This window comes from Pollicipes pollicipes, unplaced genomic scaffold (genome assembly GCF_011947565.3).
Source record: "Pollicipes pollicipes isolate AB1234 unplaced genomic scaffold, Ppol_2.1 Scaffold_2686;HRSCAF=3144_pilon_pilon_pilon, whole genome shotgun sequence".
Classification (NCBI taxonomy): Eukaryota; Metazoa; Arthropoda; class Thecostraca; order Pollicipedomorpha; family Pollicipedidae; genus Pollicipes; species Pollicipes pollicipes.
In genome coordinates, this window is record NW_023596156.1 from 59,328 (window position 1) to 86,959 (window position 27,632).

Below are 27,632 nucleotides of genomic sequence, written 5' to 3' on the forward strand. Positions count from 1 at the left end.
GCTCTGTTTAGATATTTTCCGAAATTGATTTCGATTTGGATTTCGATCGAAATTGAACTGAAATGGAAACACGAACTGGCGGCTTGATCATGTTATGAAAAGTCGAAATGCGTCAACCGCGTCCAAATGCATGACAAGAGGATGGGCAGAGGCGATCACTCCCTCATTTTTACAGCTGAAATGACAAAAAACTGCTAAGCTGCATGACGAGAAATATGTAAACCAATACGGAAAAGGTGCATGTCCATTCCCATTCTGGCAGGTTCCTGCGCTTCTGTGGGTGTCATATTGGTTACGGAACATGAAATCTCTTCGCGATAGCAGCAGCAACAACGGACTGATGCCGTGCGAAGCCTGAACTGCATGGAAAATAGGGTAAAAAGGACAAGACGCACCTATTGTTGCCCAAGTCCTCAGTGCTAGCCGTTACACCACGGGGTCGGTGGATGATAGCGAGACAACAGACAGCGAGTTCCCTCACAGGCTTACCGTTCTAATAATCAAGCATGCAACGCCCTTTGCTCGCCAGGGCCTGTTCAGCAGCAGGCTGTTCGGCATAATATGAATAGTCGGCAGGGTCATGTCATATCACCAGGGGATGGACGAGAAACATCGGGATCCTGTAATAATCGGGATCCAGGTTCATAGCATATGCTACCTGGCAATCTATTCGGTGTCTAAATTTACGAAAACAGAGAGAGGGGGAGGAGGTTTGGGGGGATCGGTGGCCCTTGTCTCCAGCTTCTTAACACAAGTAATATTATACCAGGGGGAGATGCACTGTAAAAAATGTTGGCAAAGCGTTGAAAGGTGTGCTCATCCCGTCCCTGCTGCTCGCAATTTTCCACGGCTGTTATATCAGTAGACAAATCGATACCTGGGTCAGGTAGAATATAGGTACATTAATGGATGATTGCTTCCCAATTGTACCTTCTTTCGCTTGCTTGTTCCAAGAGTTTACCTAGGGCGACTAAAACATGCAGACATGCTTTAAGACAACATAAAGTATATGATCAATGGACACTTGACAACGATGCTGAGACCTGTGGCCACATTCGTACTGTCGTAGCATCATCACCACGAAGAGCATCACGTAAAACCAGGACGAGGAGCAACCGACGCACACCCGAGTTTGAAATCGAAGGATGTCACGGCTATATCTAGTACTGGGTTTTGGCAGCTGCCAGGGTCCGGTTGTGGGGCAAATTTCAAACTGAGACCGGTTGCACACACACCGGGCACAACTTGCGCTTTTAGTCGCTTTTCACCGTCTTGAAATACTTTTTGTCATTTGCTTTCTTCGCCAGAAATATCCTTAAATGATTTCAAAAATGTTGTCGATTGTGACCGGAAAGTAAACAAACATTGAAAGAAGACACCAACGATGCAGTCCAATTTTTCGTTCGCGTTTACCCCACGCGTCAGGATGGCCGAGCGGTCCAAGGCGCTGCGTTCAGGTCGCAGTCCGGTTCTCCGGGCGCGGGTTCGAATCCCACTTCTGACAGGGATTTTCGGTATCGGATACTACCACGTGTCATAACCACATATCTACCACGTAGCGCCGCACATCACGTACGTCAGCCTGCCTAGCAAAACATATATATGATTATGCGCTATTCATCGGGTTTTCCTGCGTGTGACTGAAGTAGTTGAGCCTAGCAGGCTGAGACCCAGCAATACTCCAGGCCACCTGGGGTCATCGCTATGCGTGATGACGATGATAACCTCAACCAACATGTGACCCCCATGTTGCTGAGTGCGCAGCTCTCGTAATCCGAAGCTCACACAAGACTTGCACTCGATCATCGTCCGCCTTAGCGCAACTATGTCTCCCACATTACGCGCCGCAGAAGTGTCGAATGCTTGTAGTGTTATGTGGATCAACCATGTTGAAAGTACAAAACTACGGGTGTGACAGGTCCCGCCGAGATTTGAACTCGGATCGCAGGATTCAGAGTCCTGAGTGCTAACCGTTACACCACGGGGCCGGTCCCTGGATGTATGATGACGTGCAGAAAATTATCCCATTATCTGCCGCGCACATCCAGCACACGCCCTCCGGCCGCCAATACGTATTCTCCTGGCGATCGCCGCTAAGTATAACACAAATAATCGGCTTTATCATTTGATGAAAAGTCCAAATGCGTCAGCCACGGTCAAATGCGTGAGAAGGGCATAGGCAGAGGCGGCCACTCATTCGGTTCTATAACTCAAATAACAGTGTATCTGCTACGCTGCGTGACAAGAAATGTGTTCATCAATCTGAAAAAATGCGCATACCCACTTCTCACATATCGCAGGTTACTGCGCTCCTGGAGATTTATTCATTTACTTGTTTATTTAGGACAGAAGAATTCTACAGTCAAAAGCCCAATTATGGAAACAGTCCAGTTTTAAAAACAATAAGTATACGATACACACAAACAAAAAAACTTAACCAAACACACACATATACACATTACACAGTCCCACATACACCTTACACGCTCAGACACAGCGGTCATCAAGAGAATGTTCCATGTGTGCCGGCGAACCTAAGCACATCAGATCGGAATGATTTTGTTGGCTGAAAAAGTCAGTTGAGGGTGAATCTTGCAAAAAGTGATTGCAGACAACGGGTAGTCGTGCGACAAACCCATTGCTAACAACGTCGACCCCTGCAAGTACCTCGTGGAAAAGGGCGGTATGCCATGAAGGCCCAACGGGTGTAGTCAGGCTGAAAAGTGATGTCATGTGAACGCAGTCAAGCCTGTGATGATATATATTGTGTAGAAATGAGATGTCTTAGACTGCAGGCCTATCTGGATCGGCTCTGTGAGTGGTTCAAAACCTGGAGACTAAAACTGGGGTGCCATTTAGTTAGGGAGTCTAAAATATCTTCGCGGTAGCATTAGTAGTTCAGTAGTTGATGTCGTTCGAAGCCTTACCTGCATGAAAAATAGAGTAAACAAGGATAAAACGCATATATTGTTGCCCAAATCATCAGCGCTAATCGTTACACCACGGGGCTGGTGGGTGATAACGGGACAACCGACAGCGAGTTCTCTCACAAGCCTACCGTGCTGATGATCAAGCATATAACGCCATGCAGTCGCCAGGACCGGTTCAGTCGCAGTCTGTTCGGCATTATATGAAAAGCCCTCTGGTTCATGTTATATCACCAAGTGAGTGACTGGAATCAACGGGATCCTATAATCGCGATCCATATTCATAGTACATGCCACCTGGCAACCTACTCGGCGTCCAAATGCACGGAAACGGAAGGGGGATGGGGTCTGGGGATCGGTGGCCCTTGCCTGCAACTTCTTAGCACAAGTGAGATTAGACCAGGGGAGTTGCATGGTAAGAAAAACTGTGTAAAGATGTCCTTATCCCATCCTTACCGCTCACAATTCCTCACGGTTGTCATACCACTGGACGAATGGATGCCGGGATCAGGTGAAATATACGTTCATGAGTGAATGGTTACTTACTCTTTTTACTCTCCTTTCGCAGTCCGGTTCCAAAAGTACAGCTAGGGCGGCTAAAACATGGAAATTGATATGCACGTGGCCAGTGAATGCTTGACAACGATGCTGAGATCCGCGGGCACATTCGTACTGTCTTATGAACATCATCGCGTAGAACATCGCGTAAAACCAGGAAAAGTACCACCAATGCCCACCCGAATTTGAAATTGAAGGACGTGGCGACTACCTCCAGCACCAGATCTCGGCGGCAACTAGGGTCCCGTTGTGGGGCAAGCTTGAAACCTGAATCAAATCGGTTGCCCACACACACCAGGTACAAATTGCGCTATTAAGCGCTTTTCACCATCTTGGAATGCTGTTTGTCATTTAGTGCTTTCACTGGGAATTTCACAAATAACATCACAGATATTGTAGATTAACCAATTTGTAACAAACCATTTAAAGAAGCCGCCACCGACGCGCAGCCCACTTTTTCACCCTTGCTGCCGCTATTTGTCAGGATGGCCGAGCGGTCCAAGGCGCTGCGTTCAGGTCGCAGTCCGGTTCTCCGGGCGTGGGTTCGAATCCCACTTCTGACAGGGCTTTTCGGTATTGGGTACCACCACATGTCTACCACATAGCACCGCACATCACATACTTTAGCCTGCCTAGCAGAATATATAGGTGATTGAACGCCATTCATCGGTTTTCCTGCGCGTGACTGAAGTAGTTGAGCCTAGCAGGCTGAGACCCAGCAATGCTCCAGGCCTCTTGGGAACATCGCTATGCGTGATGACGATGATAATCTCAACCAACGTGTGACCCCCATGTTGCTGAGTGCGCAGCTCTCGTAATCCGAAAATCACACAAAACTTGCGCCCGAACTTCAATCATTGTCCGCCTTAGCGCAGTTATGTCCCCCACATTACGTGCCACAGAAGTGTCGGATGCCAGTAGTCTTAGGTGGATCGACTCGGTTGAATGTACAAAACTACGGGTGTGGCAGGTCCCGCCGAGATTTGAACTCGGATCGCAGGATTCAGAGTCCTGAGTGCTAACCGTTACACCACGGGGCCGGCGTGTGGCGATGTGACTGCATGCGGCGAATTATCCATCATCGACCGTGCTGATAATCCAGTATATATCGCCCTTCGGGCACCACGACGTGTTCTCCTGCCGGTAACCTCTACACGAAAAGTCGGGTTGTTCATGTTGTATCTGTGCGACATCACCAGACAAGTGACTGGATGCAAATGAATCCTACAACCTGGATCCAAGCTGTGACTACCTGGTAACTTGTGCTGCACCCAAACGCACCAGAAGGGGGATGAGCATGGGCAGTTAGGTCTCCACTTTTGAAACCCAAACAGCGAATTTGAAACCCAAACCCAAACCTGCTACACTGCATAGCAAGAAATGCCTGTACCAATCTGAAAGTGTGTGAAACACCGAAAAGTAACAACTCATTGAAAGAAGGCACCAACGACGCACAGCACAAATTTTGGCTCGCGTTCACAGCATATGTAATGATGGCCGAGCGGTCCAAGGCGTTGCACTCAGGTCGCAATGCGGCTATCCGGGCGCGAGTTCGAATCCCACTTCTGACGGGTATTTTGCTGTCGAGTGCTCTGGCTTTTTTTCTCCGATAAAGCCCTGCATATCACGTACTTCAGCCTATCTAGCAAAACATATAGACGATTGTGCACCACTCATCGGTTTTTTCCGGGAGTGTGACTTCAGTGGTTGAGCCTGACATGCTGAGATGCAGCATGTCTCCAGGCGTCATCGCTATACACTGATGACGATGGTAATCTCATTCGGCATATGACCTCCACGTGGTTACGACTCTTATGCGGATGAGCTCGCATCTCTCGAAATTTGAAAATCACACAAGACTTGCTCCTGAAGTTTAATCACTCCGCTTTAATCGATCCGGTTGAACGTACAGAACTGCGGGTGTTACAGGTCCCGCTGAGATTTGAACTCGGATCGCAGGATTCAGAGTCCTGAGTGCTAACCGTTTCACCACGGGGCCGGCGTGGGGACTCGCGACAGCATACAGTGAGTCATCCCATCATCCACCGTGCTGATAATCCGGTATACAACGCCGTTCGGTCGCCTATACACATTCCCCTGCCAACGCCAGTAGGTACAATACCAGTAGTGGAGTTGATCATGTTGCGTCTGTGCAACATCACCGGACAGTTGGCTGGATGAAAGTTGATCTGGACATGATTACAGCTCGTGATTTGACAAGAGACTTTCGGAAGCAAAAGGAGACCGGTTGTTCCGAGACTACAGAAGGAGGGGGGGGGGGGGGGGGGGGGGGAGATGGTGAGGCGGGGGCACTCGTAACACGCTATTTACGAGCCATAAGGAGCTCTACAAGCTCCCACTGCTCACAATCTACATACTAACAGAACTCTAGCCTCTAAACCCTTTAGCTACGCCAACGCCTGGTAAGACTTGTAACGGACGAAGACGCATCTCTTGTTATCTGAGAAACACACAGGACTCAAGCAACTGACATCAGCACTGAATGCCTTACCGAGATTGTATCCCTCCGGGACACGTGCCACGGAAGTGCCGATTCCTCTAATGTTGGGTTCATCAAGGTGGTCAAATACACAAAATCGTGGATGTGACAGGTCCCGCCGAGATTTGAACTCGGATCGCAGGATTCAGAGTCCTGAGTGCTGACCGTTACACCACGGGGCCGGTATCCGGATGCGTGATGGCATCCAGAAAATTATCCCATTATCTTCCGCGCTGATAATCCAGCACACAACGCCCTCCGGCCGCCAATACGTATTCTCCTGGCAATCGCCGCTAGGCATAACACAAATAATTGGCTTTATCATGTGATGAAAAGTTCAAATGCGTCAGCCACGGTCAAATGCGTGAGAAGGGCATAGGCGGAGGTGGCCAATCATTCAGTTCTACAGCTCAAATAACGGTGTATCTACTACGCTGCGTGACAGTAAATGTGTTCATCAATCCGGGAAAATGCGCATTCCCACTTCTGACATATCACAGGTTACTGCGCTCCTGGGGATTTATTCAGTTACTTGTTTATTTAGGACAGAAGAATTCCACAGAGAATAGCCCAATTACGGAAACGGTCCAGTTTTAAAAAACAATAAGTATACGATGCACACAAACGAAAAAACTTAGCCAAACACACACATACACACATTACACAGTCACACATACACCTTACACGCTCAGACACAGCGGTCATCAAGAAAATGTTCCATGTGTGCCGGCGAACCTAAGCACATCAGATCGGAATGATTTTGTTGGCTGAAAAAGTAGTTGAGGGTGAATCTTGCAAAAAGAGATTGCAGACAGCGGGTAGTCGTGCGACAAGCCCATTGTTAACAATGTCGACCCCTGCAAATGCCTCGTGGAAAAGGGCGGTATGCCATGAAGGCCCAACGGGTGTAGTCAGGCTGAAAAGTAATGTCATGTGAGCGCATTCAAGCCTGTGATGATATATGTTGTATAGAAATGAGATGTCTTAGACTGCAGGCCTATTTGGATCGGCTCTGTGAGTGGTTCAAAACCTGGAGACTAAAACTGGGGTGCCATTTAGTTAGGGAGTCTAAAATATCTTCGCGGTAGCATTAGTAGTTCAGTAGTTGATGTCGTTCGAAGCCTTACCTGCATGAAAAATAGAGTAAACAAGGATAAAACGCATCTATTGTTGCCCAAATCATCAGCGCTAATCGTTACACCACGGGGCTGGTGGGTGATAACGGGACAACCGACAGCGAGTTCTCTCACAAGCCTACCGTGCTGATGATCAAGCATATAACGCCATGCAGTCGCCAGGACCGGTTCAGTCGCAGTCTGTTCGGCATTATATGAAAAGTCCTCTGGTTCATGTTATATCACCAAGTGAGTGACTGGAATCAACGGGATCCTATAATCGCGATCCATATTCATTGTACATGCCACCTGGCAGCCTACTCGGCGTCCAAATGCACGGAAACGGAAGGGGGATGGGGTCTGGGGATCGGTGGCCCTTGCCTGCAACTTCTTAACACAAGTAAGATTAGACCAGGGGAGTTGCATGGTAAGACAAATTGTGTAAAGATGTCCTTATCCCATCCTTACCGCTCACAATTCCTCACGGTTGTCATACCACTGGACGAATGGATGCCGGGATCAGGTGAAATACACGTTCATGAGTGAATGGTTACTTACTCTTTTTACTCTCCTTTCGCAGTCCGGTTCCAGAAGTACAGCTAGGGCGGCTAAAACATGGAAATTGATATGCACGTGGCCAGTGAATGCTTGACAACGATGCTGAGATCCGCGGGCACATTCGTACTGTCTTATGAACATCATCGCGTAGAACATCGCGTAAAACCAGGAAAAGTACCACCAATGCCCACCCGAATTTGAAATTGAAGGACGTGGCGACTACCTCCAGCACCAGATCTCGGCAGCAGCTAGGGTCCCGTTGTGGGGCAAGCTTGAACCCTGAGTCAAATCGGTTGCCCACACACACCAGGTACAAATTGCGCTATTAAGCGCTTTTCACCATCTTGGAATGCTGTTTGTCATTTAGTGCTTTCACTGGGAATTTCACAAATAACATCACAAATATTGTAGATTAACCAATTTGTAACAAATCATTTAAAGAAGCCGCCACCGACGCGCAGCCCACTTTTTCACCCCTGTTGCCGCTATCTGTCAGGATGGCCGAGCGGTCCAAGGCGCTGCGTTCAGGTCGCAGTCCGGTTCTCCGGGCGTGGGTTCGAATCCCACTTCTGACAGGGCTTTTCGGTATTGGGCACCACCACATGTCTGCCACATAGCGCCGCACATCACATAGTTTAGCCTGCCTGGCAGAATATATAGGTGATTGAGCGCCATCCATCGGTTTTCCTGCGCGTGACTGAAGTAGTTGAGCCTGGCAGGCTGAGACCCAGCAATGCTCCAGGCCTCCTGAGAACATCGCTATGCGTGATGACGATGATAATCTCAACCAACGTGTGACCCCCATGTTGCTGAGTGCGCACCTCTCGTAATCCGAAAATCACACAAAACTTGCGCCCGAACTTCAATCATTGTCCGCCTTAGCGCAGTTATGTCCCCCACATTACGTGCCACAGAAGTGTCCGATGCCAGTAGTCTTAGGTGGATCGACTCGGTTGAATGTACAAAACTACGGGTGTGGCAGGTCCCGCCGAGATTTGAACTCGGATCGCAGGATTCAGAGTCCTGAGTGCTAACCGTTACACCACGGGGCCGGCGTGTGGCGATGTGACTGCATGCGGCGAATTATCCATCATCGACCGTGCTGATAATCCAGTGTATATCGCCCTTCGGGCACCACGACGTGTTCTCCTGCCGGTAACCTCTACACGAAAAGTCGGGTTGTTCATGTTGTATCTGTGCGACATCACCAGACAAGTGACTGGATGCAAATGAATCCTACAACCTGGATCCAAGCTGTGACTACCTGGTAACTTGTGCTGCACCCAAACGCACCGGAAGGGGGATGAGCATGAACAGTTAGGTCCCCACTTTTGAAACCCAAACAGCGATACACCTGCTACACTGCATAGCAAGAAATGCCTGTACCAATCTGGAAGTGTGTGAAACACCGAAAAGTAACAACTCATTGAAAGAATGCACCAACGACGCACAGCACAAATTTTGGCTCGCGTTCACAGCATATGTAATGATGGCCGAGCGGTCCAAGGCGTTGCACTCAGGTCGCAATGCGGCTATCCGGGCGCGAGTTCGAATCCCACTTCTGACGGGTATTTTGCTGTCGAGTGCTCTGGCTTTTTTTCTCCGATAAAGCCCTGCATATCACGTACTTCAGCCTATCTAGCAAAACATATAGACGATTGTGCACCACTCATCGGTTTTCCCCGGGAGTGTGACTTCGGCGGTTGAACCTGACATGCTGAGATGCAGCATGTCTCCAGGCGTCATCGCTATACACTGATGACGATGATAATCTCATTCGGCATATGACCTCCACGTGGTTACGACTCTCATGCGGATGAGCGCGCATCTCTCGAAATTTGAAAATCACACAAGACTTGCTCCTGAAGTTTAATCACTCCGCTTTAATCGATCCGGTTGAACGTACAAAACCGCGGGTGTTACAGGTCCCGCCGAGATTTGAACTCGGATCGCAGGATTCAGAGTCCTGAGTGCTAACCGTTTCACCACGGGGCCGGCGTGGGGACTCGCGACAGCATACAGTGAGTCATCCCATCATCCACCGTGCTGATAATCCGGTATACAACGCCGTTCGGTCGCCTATACACATTCCCCTGCCAACGCCAGTAGGTACAATACCAGTAGTGGAGTTGATCATGTTGTGTCTGTGCAACATCACCGGACAGTTGGCTGGATGAAAGTTGATCTGGACATGATTACAGCTCGTGATTTGACAAGAGACTTTCGGAAGCAAAAGGAGACCCGTTGTTCCGAGACTACAAAGGGAGGGGGGGGGGGGGGAGATGGTGAGGCGGGGGCACTCGTAACACGCTATTTACGAGCCATAAGGAGCTCTACAAGCGCCCACTGCTCACAATCCACATACTAACAGAACTCTAGCCTCTAAACCCTTTAGCCACGACAACGCCTGGTAAGACTTGCAACGGACGAAGACGCATCTCTTGTAACCTGAGAAACACACAGGACTCAAGCAACTGACATCAACACTGAATGCCTTACCGAGATTGTATCCCTCCGGGACACGTGCCACGGAAGTGCCGATTCCTCTAGTGTTGGGTTCATCAAGGTGGTCAAATACACAAAATCGTGGATGTGACAGGTCCCGCCGAGATTTGAACTCGGATCGCAGGATTCAGAGTCCTGGGTGCTGACCGTTACACCACGGGGCCGGTATCCGGATGCGTGATGGCATGCAACAAATTATCCCATTATCTTCCGCGCTGATAATCCAGCACACAACGCCCTCCGGCCACCAATACGTATTCTCCTGGCGATCGCCGCTAGGCATAACACAAATAATTGGCTTTATCATGTGATGAAAAGTTCAAATGCGTCAGCCACGGTCAAATGCGTGAGAAGGGCATAGGCGGAGGTGGCCAATCATTCAGTTCTACAGCTCAAATAACGGTGTATCTACTACGCTGCGTGACAGTAAATGTGTTCATCAATCCGGGAAAATGCGCATTCCCACTTCTCACATATCACAGGTTACTGCGCTCCTGGGGATTTATTCAGCTACTTGTCTATTTAGGACAGAAGAATTCCACAGACAATAGCCCAATTACGGAAACAGTCCAGTTTTAAAAAACAATAAGTATACGATGCACACAAACGAAAAAACTTAGCCAAACACACACATACACACATTACACAGTCACACATACACCTTACACGCTCAGACACAGCGGTCATCAAGAGAATGTTCCATGTGTGCCGGCGAACCTAAGCACATCAGATCGGAATGATTTTGTTGGCTGAAAAAGTAGTTGAGGGTGAATCTTGCAAAAAGAGATTGCAGACAGCGGGTAGTCGTGCGACAAACCCATTGTTAACAATGTCGACCCTTGCAAATGCCTCGTGGAAAAGGGCGGTATGCCATGAAGGCCCAGCGGGTGTAGTCAAACTGAAAAGTGATGTCATGTGAACGCAGTCAAGCCTGTGATGATATATATTGTGTAGAAATGAGATGTCTTAGACTGCAGGCGCATTTGGATCGCCTCTGTAAGTGGTTCAAAATCTGAAGACGAAAACTGGGGTGTCATTTAGTTAGGGAGTCTAAAATCTCTTCGCGGTAGCATTAGTGGCTCAGTAGTTTGTGTCGCTCGAAGCCTTACCTGCATGAAAAATAGAGAAAACAAGGACAAAACGCATCAATTATTGCCCAAATCATCAGCGCTAATCGTTACACCACGGGGCTGGTGGGTGATAACGGGACAACCGACAGCGAGTTCTCTCACAAGCCTACCGTGCTGATAATCAGGCAAACAACGCCCTTCGGTCGTCAGGACCCGTTCAGTCGCAGGGCATAATGTGAACAGTCAGCTGGATCATGTCATGTCAGCAGACATGTGGCTGGAAAGAAAGGGAACCTATGACCAGGATTCAGATTCATAGTACATACCACCTGGCAACCTACTCGGTGTCCAAATACACGTAAACGGTGGGGGGGGGGGGGGGGGGAGAGGGGTGGTGTCTGGGGATCGGTGGCCCTTGCCTCCAACTTTTTAACACAAGTAACATTACACCAGAAGGAGTTGCATGGTAACAAATGTTTTCAACTCGTATAAAGATGCACTTATCCCATCCCTACCGCTCGCAATTCCCCACCGGTGTTGTATCATTGGACGAATGGATACGCCGTCAGGTGAAAGATACGTACATTAATAAATGATTACTTGCTCTTTTTACGCTCCTTTCGTATTTCCGTTCCAAAAGTATAGCTAGGACGACTTAAACATGGAAATTGGCAAGCATTAATAAGTGGCCAGGGAACGCTTGACAACGATGCTGAGACTTGTGGCCACCTTCGTACTGTCTGATCATCATCATCACGTAAAACCTCGCGTAGAACATCGCGTAAAACCAGAGCAAGTACCAACCAATGCCTACCCGAGTTTGAAATTGAAGGATGTAACGACGATATCTAGCACCAGATCTCGGCAGAAGTCAGGGTCCGGTTGTGGGGCAAACTTCAAACCTGGGCCGGTTGCACACACACCGGGCACAAATTGCGCTATTAGGCGCTTTTCACCGCCTTGGAATGCTGTTTGTCATTTATTGCCCTCACTAGGAATTTCCTAAATGACATCACAAATATTGTCGATTAACCAAATTGCAACAAATCATTGAAAGAAGCCGCCACCGACGCACAGCTCAATTTTTCGCCCGCGTAGTCACCATGCGTCAGGATGGCCGAGCGGTCCAAGGCGCTGCGTTCAGGTCGCAGTCCGGTTCTCCGGGCGTGGGTTCGAATCCCACTTCTGACAGGGTTTTTCGGTATCGGATAATACCACGTGTCATAACCACATATCTACCACGTAGCGCCGCACATCACGTACGTCAGCCTGCCTAGCAAAACATATATATGATTATGCGCTATTCATCGGGTTTTCCTGCGCGTGACTGAAGTAGTTGAGCCTAGCAGGCTGAGACCCAGCAATACTCCAGGCCTCCTAGGGTCATCGCTATGCGTGATGACGACGATAACCTCAACCAACATGTGACCCCCATGTTGCTGAGTGCGCAGCTCTCGTAATCCGAAGCTCACACAAGACTTGCACTCGATCATCGTCCGCCTTAGCGCAACTATGTCTCCCACATTACGCGCCGCAGAAGTGTCGAATGCTTGTAGTCTTATGTGGATCAACCATGTTGAAAGTACAAAACTACGGGTGTGACAGGTCCCGCCGAGATTTGAACTCGGATCTCAGGATTCAGAGTCCTAAGTGCTAACCGTTACACCACGGGGCCGGTCTCTGGATGTATGATGACGTGCAGAAAATTATCCCATTATCTGCCGCGCACATCCAGCACACGCCCTCCGGCCGCCAATACGTATTCTCCTGGCGATCGCCGCTAAGTATAACACAAATAATCGGCTTTATCATTTGATGAAAAGTCCAAATGCGTCAGCCACGTTCAAATGCACGAGAAGGGCATAGGCAGAGGCGACCACCCATTCGCTTCTATAACTCAAATAACGGTGTATCTGCTGCGCTGCGTGACAAGAAATGTGTTCATCAATCTGAAAAAATGCGCATGTCAACTTTTCACATATCGCAGGTTACTGCGCTCCTGGGGATTTATTCATTTACTTGTTGATTTAGGACAGCAGCATTCCACAGTCAATTACGGAAACAGTCCAGGTTTAAAACAATAAATATGCGATGCACACAAACAAAAACTAAACCAAGCACACACATATACACATCACACAGTCGTACGCACACCTTACACGCTCAGACACAGCGGTCATCAAGAAAATGTTCCATGTGTGCCGGCGAACCTAAGCACATCAGATCGGAATGATTTTGTTGGCTGAAAAAGTCAGTTGAGGGCGAATCTTGCAAAAAGTGACTGCAGACAGCGGGTAGTCGTGCTAGAAATCCATTGTAAACAATGTCGACCCTTGCAAATGCCTCGTGGAAAAGGGCGGTATGCCATGAAGGCCCAACGGGTGTAGTCAAACTGAAAAGTGATGTCATGTGAACGCAGTCAAGCCTGTGATGATATACATTGTGTAGAAATGAGATGTCTTAGACTGCAGGCGCATTTGGATCGCCTCTGTAAGTGGTTCAAAATCTGGAGACTAAAACTAGGGTGTCATTTAGTTAGGGAATCTGAAATCTCTTCGCGGTAGCATTAGTGGCTAAGTAGTTGGTGTCGTTCGAAGCCTTACCTGCATGAAAAATAGAGAAAACAAGGACAAAACGCATCAATTATTGCCCAAATCATCAGCACTAATCGTTACACCATGGGGCTGGTGGGTGATAACGGGACAACCGACAGCGAGTTCTCTCACAAGCCTACCGTGCTGATGATCAAGCATATAACGCCATGCAGTCGCCAGGACCGGTTCAGTCGCAGTCTGTTCGGCATTATATGAAAAGTCCTCTGGTTCATGTTATATCACCAAGTGAGTGACTGGAATCAACGGGATCCTATAATCGCGATCCATATTCATAGTACATGCCACCTGGCAACCTACTCGGCGTCCAAATGCACGGAAACGGAAGGGGGATGGGGTCTGGGGATCGGCGGCCCTTGCCTGCAACTTCTTAACACAAGTAAGATTAGACCAGGGGAGTTGCATGGTAAGACAAATTGTGTAAAGATGTCCTTATCCCATCCTTACCGCTCACAATTCCTCACGGTTGTCATACCACTGGACGAATGGATGCCGGGATCAGGTGAAATATACGTTCATGAGTGAATGGTTACTTACTCTTTTTACTCTCCTTTCGCAGTCCGGTTCCAAAAGTACAGCTAGGGCGGCTAAAACATGGAAATTGATATGCACGTGGCCAGTGAATGCTTGACAACGATGCTGAGATCCGCGGGCACATTCGTACTGTCTTATGAACATCATCGCGTAGAACATCGCGTAAAACCAGGAAAAGTACCACCAATACCCACCCGAATTTGAAATCGAAGGACGTGGCGACTACCTCCAGCACCAGATCTCGGCAGCAGCTAGGGTCCCGTTGTGGGGCAAGCTTGAAACCTGAATCAAATCGGTTGCCCACACACACCAGGTACAAATTGCGCTATTAAGCGCTTTTCACCATCTTGGAATGCTGTTTGTCATTTAGTGCTTTCACTGGGAATTTCACAAATAACATCACAAATACTGTAGATTAACCAATTTGTAACAAATCATTTAAAGAAGCCGCCACCGACGCGCAGCCCACTTTTTCACCCCTGTTGCCGCTATCTGTCAGGATGGCCGAGCGGTCCAAGGCGCTGCGTTCAGGTCGCAGTCCGGTTCTCCGGGCGTGGGTTCGAATCCCACTTCCGACAGGGCTTTTCGGTATTGGGTACCACCACATGTCTGCCACATAGCGCCGCACATCACATAGTTTAGCCTGCCTAGCAGAATATATAGGTGATTGAGCGCCATTCATCGGTTTTCCTGCGCGTGACTGAAGTAGTTGAGCCTAGCAGGCTGAGACCCAGCAATGCTCCAGGCCTCCTGAGAACATCGCTATGCGTGATGACGATGATAATCTCAACCAACGTGTGACCCCCATGTTGCTGAGTGCGCACCTCTCGTAATCCGAAAATCACACAAAACTTGCGCCCGAACTTCAATCATTGTCCGCCTTAGCGCAGTTATGTCCCCCACATTACGTGCCACAGAAGTGTCGGATGCCAGTAGTCTTAGGTGGATCGACTCGGTTGAATGTACAAAACTACGGGCGTTACAGGTCCCTCCGAGATTTGAACTCGGATCGCAGGATTCAGAGTCCTGAGTGCTAACCGTTACACCACGGGGCCGGCGTGTGGCGATGTGACTGCATGCGGCGAATTATCCATCATCGACCGTGCTGATAATCCAGTATATATCGCCCTTCGGGCACCACGACGTGTTCTCCTGCCGGTAACCTCTACACGAAAAGTCGGGTTGTTCATGTTGTATCTGTGCGACATCACCAGACAAGTGACTGGATGCAAATGAATCCTACAATCTGGATCCAAGCTGTGACTACCTGGTAACTTGTGCTGCACCCAAATGTACCAGAAGGGGGATGAGCATGGGCAGTTAGGTCTCCACTTTTGAAACCCAAACAGCGATACACCTGCTACACTGCATAGCAAGAAATGCCTGTACCAATCTGGAAGTGTGTGAAACACCGAAAAGTAACAACTCATTGAAAGAAGGCACCAACGACGCACAGCACAAATTTTGGCTCGCGTTCACAGCATATGTAATGATGGCCGAGCGGTCCAAGGCGTTGCACTCAGGTCGCAATGCGGCTATCCGGGCGCGAGTTCGAATCCCACTCCTGACGGGTATTTTGCTGTCGAGTGCTCTGGCTTTTTTTCTCCGATAAAGCCCTGCATATCACGTACTTCAGCCTATCTAGCAAAACGTATAGACGATTGTGCACCACTCATCGGTTTTCCCCGGGAGTGTGACTTCGGCGGTTGAACCTGACATGCTGAGATGCAGCATGTCTCCAGGCGTCATCGCTATACACTGATGACGATGATAATCTCATTCGGCATGTGACCTCCACGTGGTTACGACTCTCATGCGGATGAGCGCGCATCTCTCGAAATTTGAAAATCACACAAGACTTGCTCCTGAAGTTTAATCACTCCGCTTTAATCGATCCGGTTGAACGTACAAAACCGCGGGTGTTACAGGTCCCGCCGAGATTTGAACTCGGATCGCAGGATTCAGAGTCCTGAGTGCTAACCGTTACACCACGGGGCCGGCGTGGGGACTCGCGACAGCATACAGTGAGTCATCCCATCATCCACCGTGCTGATAATCCGGTATACAACGCCGTTCGGTCGCCTATACACATTCCCCTGCCAACGCCAGTAGGTACAATACCAGAAGTGGAGTTGATCATGTTGTGTCTGTGCAACATCACCGGACAGTTGGCTGGATGAAAGTTGATCTGGACATGATTACAGCTCGTGATTTGACAAGAGACTTTCGGAAGCAAAAGGAGACCGGTTGTTCCGAGACTACAGAAGGAGGGGGGGGGGGGGGGGGAGATGGTGAGGCGGGGGCACTCGTAACACGCTATTTACGAGCCATAAGGAGCTCTACAAGCGCCCACTGCTCACAATCCACATACTAACAGAACTCTAGCCTCTAAACCCTTTAGCCACGCCAACGCCTGGTAAGACTTGTAACGGACGAAGACGCATCTCTTGTAACCTGAGAAACACACAGGACTCAAGCAACTGACATCAACACTGAATGCCTTACCGAGATTGTATCCCTCCGGGACACGTGCCACGGAAGTGCCGATTCCTCTAGTGTTGGGTTCATCAAGGTGGTCAAATACACAAAATCGTGGATGTGACAGGTCCCGCCGAGATTTGAACTCGGATCGCAGGATTCAGAGTCCTGAGTGCTGACCGTTACACCACGGGGCCGGTATCCGGATGCGTGATGGCATGCAACAAATTATCCTATTATCTTCCGCGCTGATAATCCAGCACACAACGCCCTCCGGCCGCCAATACGTATTCTCCTGGCGATCGCCGCTAGGCATAACACAAATAATTGGCTTTATCATGTGATGAAAAGTTCAAATGCGTCAGCCACGGTCAAATGCGTGAGAAGGGCATAGGCGGAGGTGGCCAATCATTCAGTTCTACAGCTCAAATAACGGTGTATCTACTACGCTGCGTGACAGTAAATGTGTTCATCAATCCGGGAAAATGCGCATTCCCACTTCTCACATATCACAGGTTACTGCGCTCCTGGGGATTTATTCAGTTACTTGTTTATTTAGGACAGAAGAATTCCACAGAGAATAGCCCAATTACGGAAACGGTCCAGTTTTAAAAAACAATAAGTATACGATGCACACAAACGAAAAAACTTAGCCAAACACACACATCCACACATTACACAGTCACACATACACCTTACACGCTCAGACACAGCGGTCATCAAGAAAATGTTCCATGTGTGCCGGCGAACCTAAGCACATCAGATCGGAATGATTTTGTTGGCTGAAAAAGTAGTTGAGGGTGAATCTTGCAAAAAGAGATTGCAGACAGCGGGTAGTCGTGCGACAAACCCATTGTTAACAATGTCGACCCCTGCAAATGCCTCGTGGAAAAGGGCGGTATGCCATGAACGCCCAACGGGTGTAGTCAAACTGAAAAGTGATGTCATGTGAGCGCATTCAAGCCTGTGATGATGTATGTTGTGTAGAAATGAGATGTCTTAGACTGCAGGCGCATTTGGATCGGCTCTGTGAGTGGTCCAAAACCTGGAGACTAAAACTGGGGTGCCATTTAGTTAGGGAGTCTAAAATCTCTTCGCGGTAGCATTAGTGGCTAAGTAGTTGGTGTCGTTCGAAGCCTTATCTGCATGAAAAATAGAGAAAACAAGGACAAAACGCATCAATTATTGCCCAAATCATCAGCGCTAATCGTTACACCACGGGGCTGGTGGGTGATAGCGGGACAACAGACAGCGAGTTCTCTCACAAGCCTACCGTGCTGATAATCAGGTAAACAACGCTCTTCGGTCGTCAGGACCCGTTCAGTCGCAGGGCATAATGTGAACAGTCAGCTGGATCATGTCATGTCAGCAGACATGTGGCTGGAAAGAAAGGCCTATAACCAGGATTCAGATTCATAGTACATACTACCTGGCAACCTACTCGGCGTCCACGGTACACGGAAACGGTGGGGGAGTTGAGTTGCATTACGCCAGTGAGAGTTGCATGGTAACAAATGTTTTCAACTCGTATAAAGATACACTTATCCCATCCCTGCCGCTCGCAATTCCCCCACCGGTGTTGTATCATTGGACGAATGGATACGCCGTCTGGTGAAAGATACGTACATTTATAAATGGTTACTTGCTCTTTTTACGCTCCTTTCGTATTTCCGTTCCAAACGTATAGCTAGGACGACTTAAACATGGAAATTGGCAAGCATTAATAAGTGGCCAGGGAATGCTTGACAACGATGCTGAGACTTGTGGCCACCTTCGTACTGTCTGATCATCATCATCACGTAAAACATCGCGTAGAACATCGCGTAAAACCAGAGCAAGTACCAACCAATGCCTACCAGAGTTTGAAATTGAAGGATGCAACGACGATATCTAGCACCAGATCTCGGCAGAAGCCAGGGTCCGGTTGTGGGGCGAACTTCAAACCTGGGCCGGTTGCACACACACCGGGCACAAATTGCGCTATTAAGCGCTTTTCACCGCCTTGGAATGCTGTTTGTCATTTATTGCCCTCACTAGGAATTTCCTAAATGACATCACAAATATTGTAGATTAACGAAATTGCAACAAATCATTGAAAGAAGCCGCCACCGACGCGCAGCCCAATTTTTCGCCCGCATGGTGACCATGTGTCAGGGTGGCCGAGCGGTCCAAGGCGCTGCGTTCAGGTCGCAGTCCGGTTCTCCGGGCGTAGGTTCGAATCCCACTTCTGACAGTAATTTTAGATAATGGTCGTTTCACTTTTCGTTGTTTCCATATGACACTGCTGTTTGCTCTTTCAGCAGTAGCTCAGCACACATGTTTATGTGCCATTTCAACTGGTTGCTCCGGCAATAATAACACTTCATGGTTTGACAAGAGACCTTCGCCTGCAATAAGAGGTACGTTGTTACGAGCCTACGGATTGGGTGAGCGCTTGTAGCATGCTAATTACGGGCCATAGGGAATTCTACGGACTCGCACTTCCCACAATTTTCAGTCACAAAACTCTAGCATTTAGCGACCCTCTAGCTACTCCAGTGCCTGGCGAGACGTGTAGCAAACAAGCGCGCAGCTCTTGTAATCTGAAAAACGCACAATGCTCACACACTTACTCGCTTGCTTGCACATGCCACTATTTCTCTTCATGTCACGTGTCACGGAGTGGAATTATATAGCCTCGGGCTCATCGACGCGGTCGAATGCGCAAAAACATGCGTATGAAAGGTCCCGCCGAGATTTGAACTCGGATCGCAGGATTCAAAGTCCTGAGTGCTAACCATTACACCACGGGACCGCCATTTTTTGTTGTAACAGCAGGCAGTAATTGAAAGTTTTCCTTATTTTTACGTAAAAATCATCCACGACAGATTTCCCGTGGTGAGCTCTGTTTAGATATTTTCCGAAATTGATTTCGATTTGGATTTCGATCGAAATTGAACTGAAATGGAAACACGAACTGGCGGCTTGATCATGTCATGAAAAGTCAAAATGCGTCAACCGCGTCCAAATGCATGACAAGAGGATGGGCAGAGGCGACCACTCCCTCATTTCTACAACTGAAATGACAGAAAACTGCTATGCTGCATGACGAGAAATATGTAAACCAATACGGAAAAGGTGCATGTCCATTCCCATTCTGACAGGTTCCTGCGCTTCTGTGCGTGTCATATTGGTTACAGAGTATGAAATCTCTTCGCGGTAGCAGCAGCAACAACGGACTGATGCCGTGCAAAGCCTGAACTGCATGTAAAATAGGGTAAAAAGGACAAGACGCACCTATTGTTGCCCAGGTCCTCAGTGCTAGCCGTTACACCACGGGGTCGGTGGGTGATAGCGAGACAACAGACAGCGAGCTCTTTCACAGACCTGCCGTTCTAATAATCAAGCATGCAACGCCCTTTGCTCGCCAGGGCCTGTTCAGCAGCAGGCTGTTCGGCATAATATGAATAGTCGGCAGGGTCATGTCATATCACCAGGGGATGGACGCGAAACATCGGGATCCTGTAATAATCGGGATCCAGGTTCCTAGCACATGCTACCTAGCAATCTATTCGGTGTCTAAATTTAGGAAAACGGGGAGAAGGGGAGGAGCTTTGGGGGATCGGTGGCCCTTGTCCCCAGCTTCTTAACACAAGTAATATTATACCAGGGGGAGATGCACTGTAAAAAATGTTGGCAAAGCGTTGAAAGGTGTGCTCATCCCGTCCCTGCTGCTGGCAATTTTCCACGGCTGTTATATCAGTAGACAAATCGATACCTGGGTCAGGTAGAATATAGGTACATTAATGGATGATTGCTTCCCAATGGTACCTTCTTTTTGTTTGCTTGCTCCAAGTGTTTACCTAGGGCGACTAAAACATGCGGACTACTAAGTATATGATCAATGGACACTTGACAACGATGCTGAGACCTGTGGCCACATTCGTACTGTCGTAGCATCACCACCACGAAGAACATCACGTAAAACCAGGACGAGGAGCAGCCGACGCCCACCCGAGTTTGAAATCGAAGGATGTCACGGCTACATCTAGTACCGGGTTTTGGCATCTGCCAGGGTCCGGTTGTGGGGCAAATTTCAAACTGGGACCGGTTGCACACACACCGGGCACAACTTGCGCTTTTAGTCGCTTTTCACCGTCTTGAAATATTGTTTGTCATTCGTTTTCTTCACCAGAAATGTCCATAAATGTCCTTAAAGTGTCCAACGACGCACAGCCCAATTTTTCGCTCGCGTTCATCCTGTGCGTCAGGATGGCCGAGCGGTCCAAGGCGCTGCGTTCAGGTCGCAGTCCGGTTCTCCGGGCGTGGGTTCGAATCCCACTTCTGACATGGTTTTTCGGTATCGGGTGCCACCGCATATCATATCCACATATTTATCACATTCCGCCGCACATCACGTACTTCAGCCTGCCTAGCAAAGCATATAGATGATTGGGCGCCATTCGTCAGTTTTCCTGCGCGTGACTGAAGTAGTTGAGCCTAGCAGGCTGAGACCCAGGAATGCTCCAGGCCTCCTGGGGTCATCGCTATGCGTGATGACGATGATAACCTCAACCAACATGTGATCCCCATGTTGCTGAGTGCGCAGCTCTCGTAATCCGAAAATCACACAAGGCTTGCGCCTGAACTTCAATCATTGTCCGCCTTAGCGCAATTATGTCCCCCACATTACGTGCCGCGGAAGTGTCGACTCCCTGTAGTCTTAGGTGGATCGACCCGGTTGAATGTACAAAACCACGGGCGCTACAGGTCCCGCCGAGATTTGAACTCGGATCGCAGGATTCAGAGTCCTGAGTGCTAACCGTTACACCACGGGGCCGGCGTGTGGCGATGTGACTGCATGCGGTGAATTATCCATCATCGACCATGCTGATAATCCAGTATATATCGCCCTTCGGGCACCACGACGTGTTCTCCTGCCGGAAACCTCTATACGAAAAGTCGGCTTGATCGTGTTGTATCTATGCGACATCACCAGACAAGTGACTGGATGCAGATTAATTTTACAACCTGGATCCAAGCTGTGACTACCTGATAACCTGTGCTGCACCCAAATGCACCAGAAGGGGGATGAGCATGGGCAGTTAGGTCTCCAGGTTTGAAACCCAAACAGCAATACACCTGCCACGCTGCATAGCACGAAATGCGTCTACCAATCTGAAGGTGTGTGAAACACCGAAAAGCAACAACCCATTGAAAGAATGCACCAACGACGCACAGCCCAAATTTTCGCTCGCGTTCACCCTATGTGTAATGATGGCCGAGCGGTCCAGTGCGCTGCGCTCAGGTCTCAGTCCGGTTCTCCGGGTGTGGGTTCGAATCCCACATCTGACAAGAATTTTGCTGTCGAGTGCTTCGTTTTTTTTCTCCGGTAAAGCCCTGCATAACACGTACTCCAGCCTATCTAGCAAAACATGTAGACGATTGTGCACCACTCATCTGTTTTCCCCGGGCGTGACTTCAGTGGTTGAGCCTGGCATGCTGAGGTGCAGAATGTCTCCAGGTATTCTGGCGTCATCGCCATACACTGATGACGATGAAAACCTCATTCAGCACGTATCCCCCATGTGGTTATGACTCATGCGGATGGGCGCTCATCTCTCGTAATTTGAAAATCACACGGACAATAAATCACTGTCCGCTTTAATCGATCCGGTTGAATGCACAAAACTACGGGCGTTCCAGGTCCCGCCGAGATTTGAACTCGGATCGCAGGATTCAGAGTCCTGAGTGCTATCCGTTACACCACGGGGCCGGTCTCCAGATATATGATGGCATGCAGAAAATTACCCCATTATCTTCCGCGCTGATAATCCAGCACACAACGCCCTCCGGCCGTCAATACATATTCTCCTGGTGATCGCCGCTAGGTATAATACAAGTAATCGGCTTTATCGTGTGATGAAAAGTCCAAATGCGTCAGCCGCGTTCAAATACATGAGAAGGGCATAGGTAGAGGCGGCCACTCACTCAGTTCTATAACTCAAATAACAGTGTATCTGCTACGCTGCGTGACAAGAAATGTGTTCATCAATCTGAAAAAATGCGCATGCCCACTTCTCACATATCGCAGGTTACTGCGCTCCTGGAGATTTATTCATTTACTTGTTTATTTAGGACAGAAGCATTCCTCAGTCAAAAAGCCCAATTACGGAAACAGTCCAGTTTTAAAAACAATAAATATACGATGCACACAAACAAAAAAAACTTAACCAAACGCACACATATACACATTACACAGTCGCACATGCACCTTACACGCTCAGATATAGCGGTCATCAAGAAAATGCTTCATGTGTGCCGGCGAACCTAAGCACATCAGATCGGAATTATTTTGTTGGCTGAAAAAGTCAGTTGAGGGTGAATCTTCCAAAAAGTGGTTGCAGACAACGGGTAGTCGTGCGACAAACCCATTGTTAACAATGTCGACCGTTGCAAGTGCCTCGTGGAAAAGGGCGGTATGCCATGAACGTCCAACGGGTGTAGTCAGACTGAAAAGTGATGTCATGTGAGCGCATTCAAGCCTGTGATGATGTATGTTGTATAGAAATGAGATGTCTTAGACTGCAGGCGCATTTGGATCGCCTCTGTGAGTGGTCCAAAACCTGGAGACTAAAACTGGAGTGCCATTTAGTTAGGGAGTGTAAAATCTCTTCGCGGTAGCATTAGTAGCTCAGTAGTTGATGTCGCTCGAAGCCTTACCTGCATGAAAACTAGAGAAAATAAGGACAAAACGCATCAGTTATTGCCCAAATTATCAGCGCTAATCGTTACACCACGGAGCCGGTGGGTGATAACGGGACAACAGGCAGCAAGTTCTCTCACATGCCTACCGTGCTGGTAATCAGGCGAACAACGCCCTTCGGTCGTCAGGACCCGTTCAGTCGCAGGGCATAATGTGAACAGTCAGCTGGATCATGTCATGTCAGCATACATGTGGCTGGAAAGAAAGGGAACCTATAACCAGGATTCAGATTCATAGTACATACTACCTGGCAACTTACTCGGTGTCCAAATACACGTAAACGGTGCGGGAGTTGAGTTGCATTACACCAGACAGAGTTGCGTGGTAATAAATGTTTTCAACCCGTATAAAGATGTACTTATCCCATCCCTACCGCTCGCAATTCCCCACCAGTGTTGTATCATGGACGAATGGATACAGCTGTCGGGTGAAATATACTTACATGAAGGAATGGCTACTTGCTCTTTTTGCTCTCTTTTCCTATTTCCGCTCCAAAGGTATAGCTAGGACGACTTAAACATGGGAATTGGCAAGCATTTACAAGTGGCCAGGGAATGCTTGACAACGATGCTGAGACTTGTGGCCACCTTCGTACTGTCTGATCATCATCATCACGTAAAACATCGCGTAGAACATCGCGTAAAACCAGAGCAAGTACCAACCAATGCCTACCCGAGTTTGAAATTGAAGGATGTGACGACGATATCTGGCACCAGATCTCGGCAGAAGCCAGGGTCCGGTTGTGGGGCAAACTTCAAACCTGGGCCGGTTGCACACACACCGGGCACAAATTGCGCTATTAGGCGCTTTTCACCGCCTTGGAATGCTGTTTGTCATTTATTGCCCTCACTAGGAATTTCCTAAATGACATCACAAATATTGTCGATTAACCAAATTGCAACAAATCATTGAAAGAAGCCGCCACCGACGCGCAGCTCAATTTTTCGCCCGCGTAGTCACCATGCGTCAGGATGGCCGAGCGGTCCAAGGCGCTGCGTTCAGGTCGCAGTCCGGTTCTCCGGGCGTGGGTTCGAATCCCACTTCTGACAGTGATTTTCGATAATGGTCGTTTCACTTTTCGTTGTTTCCATATGACACTGCTGTTTGCTCTTTCAGCAGTAGCTCAGCACACATGTTTATGCACCACTTGAACTGGTTGCTCCGGGAATAATAACACTTCATGGTTTGACACGAGACCTTCGCCTGCAATGAGAGGTGCGTTGTTACGAGCCTACGGATTGGGTGAGCGCTTGTAGCATGCTAGTTACGGGCCAAAGGGAATTCTACGGACTCGCACTTCCCACAATTTACAGTCACAAAACTCTAGCATTTAGCGACCCTCTAGCTACTCCAGTGCCTGGCGAGACGTGTAGCAAACAAGCGCGCAGCTCTTATAATCTGAGAAACGCACAATGCTCACGCACTTGCTTGCTTGCTTGCTTGCACATGCCATTATTTCTCTTCATGTCACGTGTCACGGAGTGGAATTGTATAGTCTCGGGCTCATCGATGCGGTCGAATGCGCAAAAACATGCGTATGAAAGGTCCCGCCGAGATTTGAACTCGGATCGCAGGATTCAAAGTCCTGAGTGCTAACCATTACACCACGGGACCGCCATTTTTTGTTGTAACAGCAGGCAGTAAATAAAAGTTTTCCTTACTTTTACCTAAAAATCATTCACGACTGATTTCCCGTGGCGAGCTCTGTTTAGATATTTTCCGAAATTGATTTCGATTTGGATTTCGATCGAAATTGAACTGAAATGGAAACACGAACTGGCGGCTTGATCATGTCATGAAAAGTCGAAATGCGTCAACCGCGTCCAAATGCATGACAAGAGGATGGGCAGAGGCGACCACTCCCTCATTTTTACAGCTGAAATGACAGAAAACTGCTATGCTGCATGACGAGAAATATGTAAACCAATACGGAAAAGGTGCATGTCCATTCCCATTCTGGCAGGTTCCTGCGCTTCTGTGGGTGTCATATTGGTTACGGAACATGAAATCTCTTCGCGGTAGCAGCAGCAACAACGGACTGATGCCGTGCAAAGCCTGAGCTGCATGAAAAATAGGGTAAAAAGGACAAGACGCACCTATTGTTGCCCAAGTCCTCAGTGCTAGCCGTTACACCACGGGGCCGGTGGATGATAGCGAGACAACAGACAGCGAGTTCTCTCACAGACCTACCGTTCTAATAATCAAGCATGCAACGCCCTTTGCTCGCCAGGGCCTGTTCAGCAGCAGGTTGTTCGGCATAATATGAATAGTCGGCAGGGTCATGTCATATCACCAGGGGATGGACGCGAAACATCGGGATCCTGTAATAATCGGGATCCAGGTTCATAGCATATGCTACCTGGCAATCTATTCGGTGTCTAAATTTACGAAAACAGAGAGAGGGGGAGGAGGTTTGGGGGGATCGGTGGCCCTTGTCTCCAGCTCCTTAACACAAGTAATATTATACCAGGGGGAGATGCACTATAAAAAATGTTGGCAAAGCGTTGAAAGGTGTGCTCATCCCGTCCCTGCTGCTCGCAATTTTCCACGGCTGTTATATCAGTAGACAAATCGATACCTGGGTCAGGTAAAATATAGGTACATTAATGGATGATTGCTTCCTAATGGTACCTTCTTTTCGTTTGCCCGTTCCAAGAGTAAAGCTAGGGTGACTAAAACACGCAGACTGCTAAGTATATGATCAATGGGCACTTGACAACGATGCTGAGACCTGTGGCCACATTCGTACTGTCGTAGTATCATCACCACGAAGAACATCACGTAAAACCAGGACAAGGAGCAACCGACGCCCACCCGAGTTTGAAATCGAAGGATGTCACGGCTACATCTAGTACCGGGTTTTGGCAGCAACCAGGGTCCGGTTGTGGGGCAAATTTCAAACTGGGACCGGTTGCACACACACCGGGCACAACGCGCGCTTTTAGTCGCTTTTCACCGTCTTAAAATATTGTTTGTCATTCGTTTTCTTCACCAGAAATGTCCATAAATGTCCTTAAAGTGTCCAGCGACGCACAGCCCAATTTTTCGCTCGCGTCCACCCCATGCGTCAGGATGGCCGAGCGGTCCAAGGCGCGGCGTTCAGGTCACAGTCCGGTTCTCCGGGCGTGGGTTCGAATCCCACTTCTGACATGGCTTTTCGGTATCGGGTGCCACCGCATATCATATCCACATATCTATCACATTCCGCCGCACATCACGTACTTCAGCCTGCCTAGCAAAGCATATAGATGATTGTGCGCCATTCATTAGTTTTCCTGCGCGTGACTGAAGTAGTTGAGCCTAGCAGGCTGAGACCCAGGAATGCTCCAGGCCTCCTGGGGTCATCGCTATGCGTGATGATGATGATAACCTCAACCAACATGTGATCCCCATGTTGCTGAGTGCGCAGCTCTCGTAATCCGAAGCTCACACAAAACTTGCACCCGAACGTCGATCATCGTTCACCTTAGCGCAATTATGTTTCCACATTACGTGCCGCAGAATTGTCGGATGCCTGTAGTCTTAGGTGGATCGACCCGGTTGAATGTACAAAACTACGGGTGCGACAGGTCCCGCCGAGATTTGAACTCGGATCGCAGGATTCAGAGTCCTGAGTGCTAACCATTACACCACGGGGCCGGCGTGTGGCGATGTGACTGCATGCGGCGAATTATCCATCATCGACCATGCTGATAATCCAGTATATATCGCCCTTCGGGCACCACGACGTGTTCTCCTGCCGGTAACTTCTACACGAAAAGTCGGCTGTTCATGTTGTATCTGTGCGACATCACCAGACAAGTGACTGGATGCAAATGAATCCTACAACCTGGATCCAAGCTGTGACTACCTGGTAACCTCTGCTGCACCCAAATGCACCAGAAGGGGGATGAGCATGGGCAGTTAGGTCTCCACTTTTGAAACCCAAACAGCAATACGCCTGCCACGCTGCATAGCAAGAAAGGCGTCTACCAATCTGAAAGTGTGTGAAACACCGAAAAGCAACAACTCATTGAAAGAAGGCGCCAAC

The 27,632-nt window shown here is 48.7% G+C and overlaps 19 non-coding genes across 19 annotated transcripts; 8 read left to right on the forward strand and 11 right to left on the reverse strand.

Annotated features, from left to right (window-relative positions):
- The first annotated feature begins 1,420 nt into the window (after positions 1 to 1,420).
- TRNAL-CAG (transfer RNA leucine (anticodon CAG)) lies at positions 1,421 to 1,504 on the forward strand. Its single transcript has one exon. It is a non-coding gene; the product is annotated as a tRNA-Leu (tRNA).
- A 412-nt stretch (positions 1,505 to 1,916) lies between these two features.
- On the reverse strand, positions 1,917 to 1,988 carry TRNAQ-CUG (transfer RNA glutamine (anticodon CUG)). The gene has a single exon. It is a non-coding gene; the product is annotated as a tRNA-Gln (tRNA).
- Positions 1,989 to 3,964: 1,976 nt separating this feature from the next.
- TRNAL-CAG (transfer RNA leucine (anticodon CAG)) lies at positions 3,965 to 4,048 on the forward strand. Its single transcript has one exon. It is a non-coding gene; the product is annotated as a tRNA-Leu (tRNA).
- Positions 4,049 to 4,453: 405 nt separating this feature from the next.
- Positions 4,454 to 4,525, reverse strand: TRNAQ-CUG (transfer RNA glutamine (anticodon CUG)). Its single transcript has one exon. It is a non-coding gene; the product is annotated as a tRNA-Gln (tRNA).
- A 1,570-nt stretch (positions 4,526 to 6,095) lies between these two features.
- On the reverse strand, positions 6,096 to 6,167 carry TRNAQ-CUG (transfer RNA glutamine (anticodon CUG)). The gene has a single exon. It is a non-coding gene; the product is annotated as a tRNA-Gln (tRNA).
- Positions 6,168 to 8,149: 1,982 nt separating this feature from the next.
- TRNAL-CAG (transfer RNA leucine (anticodon CAG)) lies at positions 8,150 to 8,233 on the forward strand. Its single transcript has one exon. It is a non-coding gene; the product is annotated as a tRNA-Leu (tRNA).
- Positions 8,234 to 8,638: 405 nt separating this feature from the next.
- On the reverse strand, positions 8,639 to 8,710 carry TRNAQ-CUG (transfer RNA glutamine (anticodon CUG)). The gene has a single exon. It is a non-coding gene; the product is annotated as a tRNA-Gln (tRNA).
- A 3,630-nt stretch (positions 8,711 to 12,340) lies between these two features.
- TRNAL-CAG (transfer RNA leucine (anticodon CAG)) lies at positions 12,341 to 12,424 on the forward strand. Its single transcript has one exon. It is a non-coding gene; the product is annotated as a tRNA-Leu (tRNA).
- A 412-nt stretch (positions 12,425 to 12,836) lies between these two features.
- TRNAQ-CUG (transfer RNA glutamine (anticodon CUG)) lies at positions 12,837 to 12,908 on the reverse strand. The gene has a single exon. It is a non-coding gene; the product is annotated as a tRNA-Gln (tRNA).
- Positions 12,909 to 14,873: 1,965 nt separating this feature from the next.
- On the forward strand, positions 14,874 to 14,957 carry TRNAL-CAG (transfer RNA leucine (anticodon CAG)). The gene has a single exon. It is a non-coding gene; the product is annotated as a tRNA-Leu (tRNA).
- Positions 14,958 to 16,305: 1,348 nt separating this feature from the next.
- Positions 16,306 to 16,377, reverse strand: TRNAQ-CUG (transfer RNA glutamine (anticodon CUG)). Its single transcript has one exon. It is a non-coding gene; the product is annotated as a tRNA-Gln (tRNA).
- Positions 16,378 to 16,982: 605 nt separating this feature from the next.
- On the reverse strand, positions 16,983 to 17,054 carry TRNAQ-CUG (transfer RNA glutamine (anticodon CUG)). The gene has a single exon. It is a non-coding gene; the product is annotated as a tRNA-Gln (tRNA).
- A 1,952-nt stretch (positions 17,055 to 19,006) lies between these two features.
- TRNAL-CAG (transfer RNA leucine (anticodon CAG)) lies at positions 19,007 to 19,090 on the forward strand. The gene has a single exon. It is a non-coding gene; the product is annotated as a tRNA-Leu (tRNA).
- Positions 19,091 to 19,579: 489 nt separating this feature from the next.
- Positions 19,580 to 19,651, reverse strand: TRNAQ-UUG (transfer RNA glutamine (anticodon UUG)). The gene has a single exon. It is a non-coding gene; the product is annotated as a tRNA-Gln (tRNA).
- Positions 19,652 to 21,102: 1,451 nt separating this feature from the next.
- On the forward strand, positions 21,103 to 21,186 carry TRNAL-CAG (transfer RNA leucine (anticodon CAG)). Its single transcript has one exon. It is a non-coding gene; the product is annotated as a tRNA-Leu (tRNA).
- A 418-nt stretch (positions 21,187 to 21,604) lies between these two features.
- TRNAQ-CUG (transfer RNA glutamine (anticodon CUG)) lies at positions 21,605 to 21,676 on the reverse strand. The gene has a single exon. It is a non-coding gene; the product is annotated as a tRNA-Gln (tRNA).
- A 2,891-nt stretch (positions 21,677 to 24,567) lies between these two features.
- On the forward strand, positions 24,568 to 24,651 carry TRNAL-CAG (transfer RNA leucine (anticodon CAG)). Its single transcript has one exon. It is a non-coding gene; the product is annotated as a tRNA-Leu (tRNA).
- A 493-nt stretch (positions 24,652 to 25,144) lies between these two features.
- On the reverse strand, positions 25,145 to 25,216 carry TRNAQ-UUG (transfer RNA glutamine (anticodon UUG)). The gene has a single exon. It is a non-coding gene; the product is annotated as a tRNA-Gln (tRNA).
- A 1,953-nt stretch (positions 25,217 to 27,169) lies between these two features.
- On the reverse strand, positions 27,170 to 27,241 carry TRNAQ-CUG (transfer RNA glutamine (anticodon CUG)). Its single transcript has one exon. It is a non-coding gene; the product is annotated as a tRNA-Gln (tRNA).
- Positions 27,242 to 27,632: the final 391 nt, after the last annotated feature.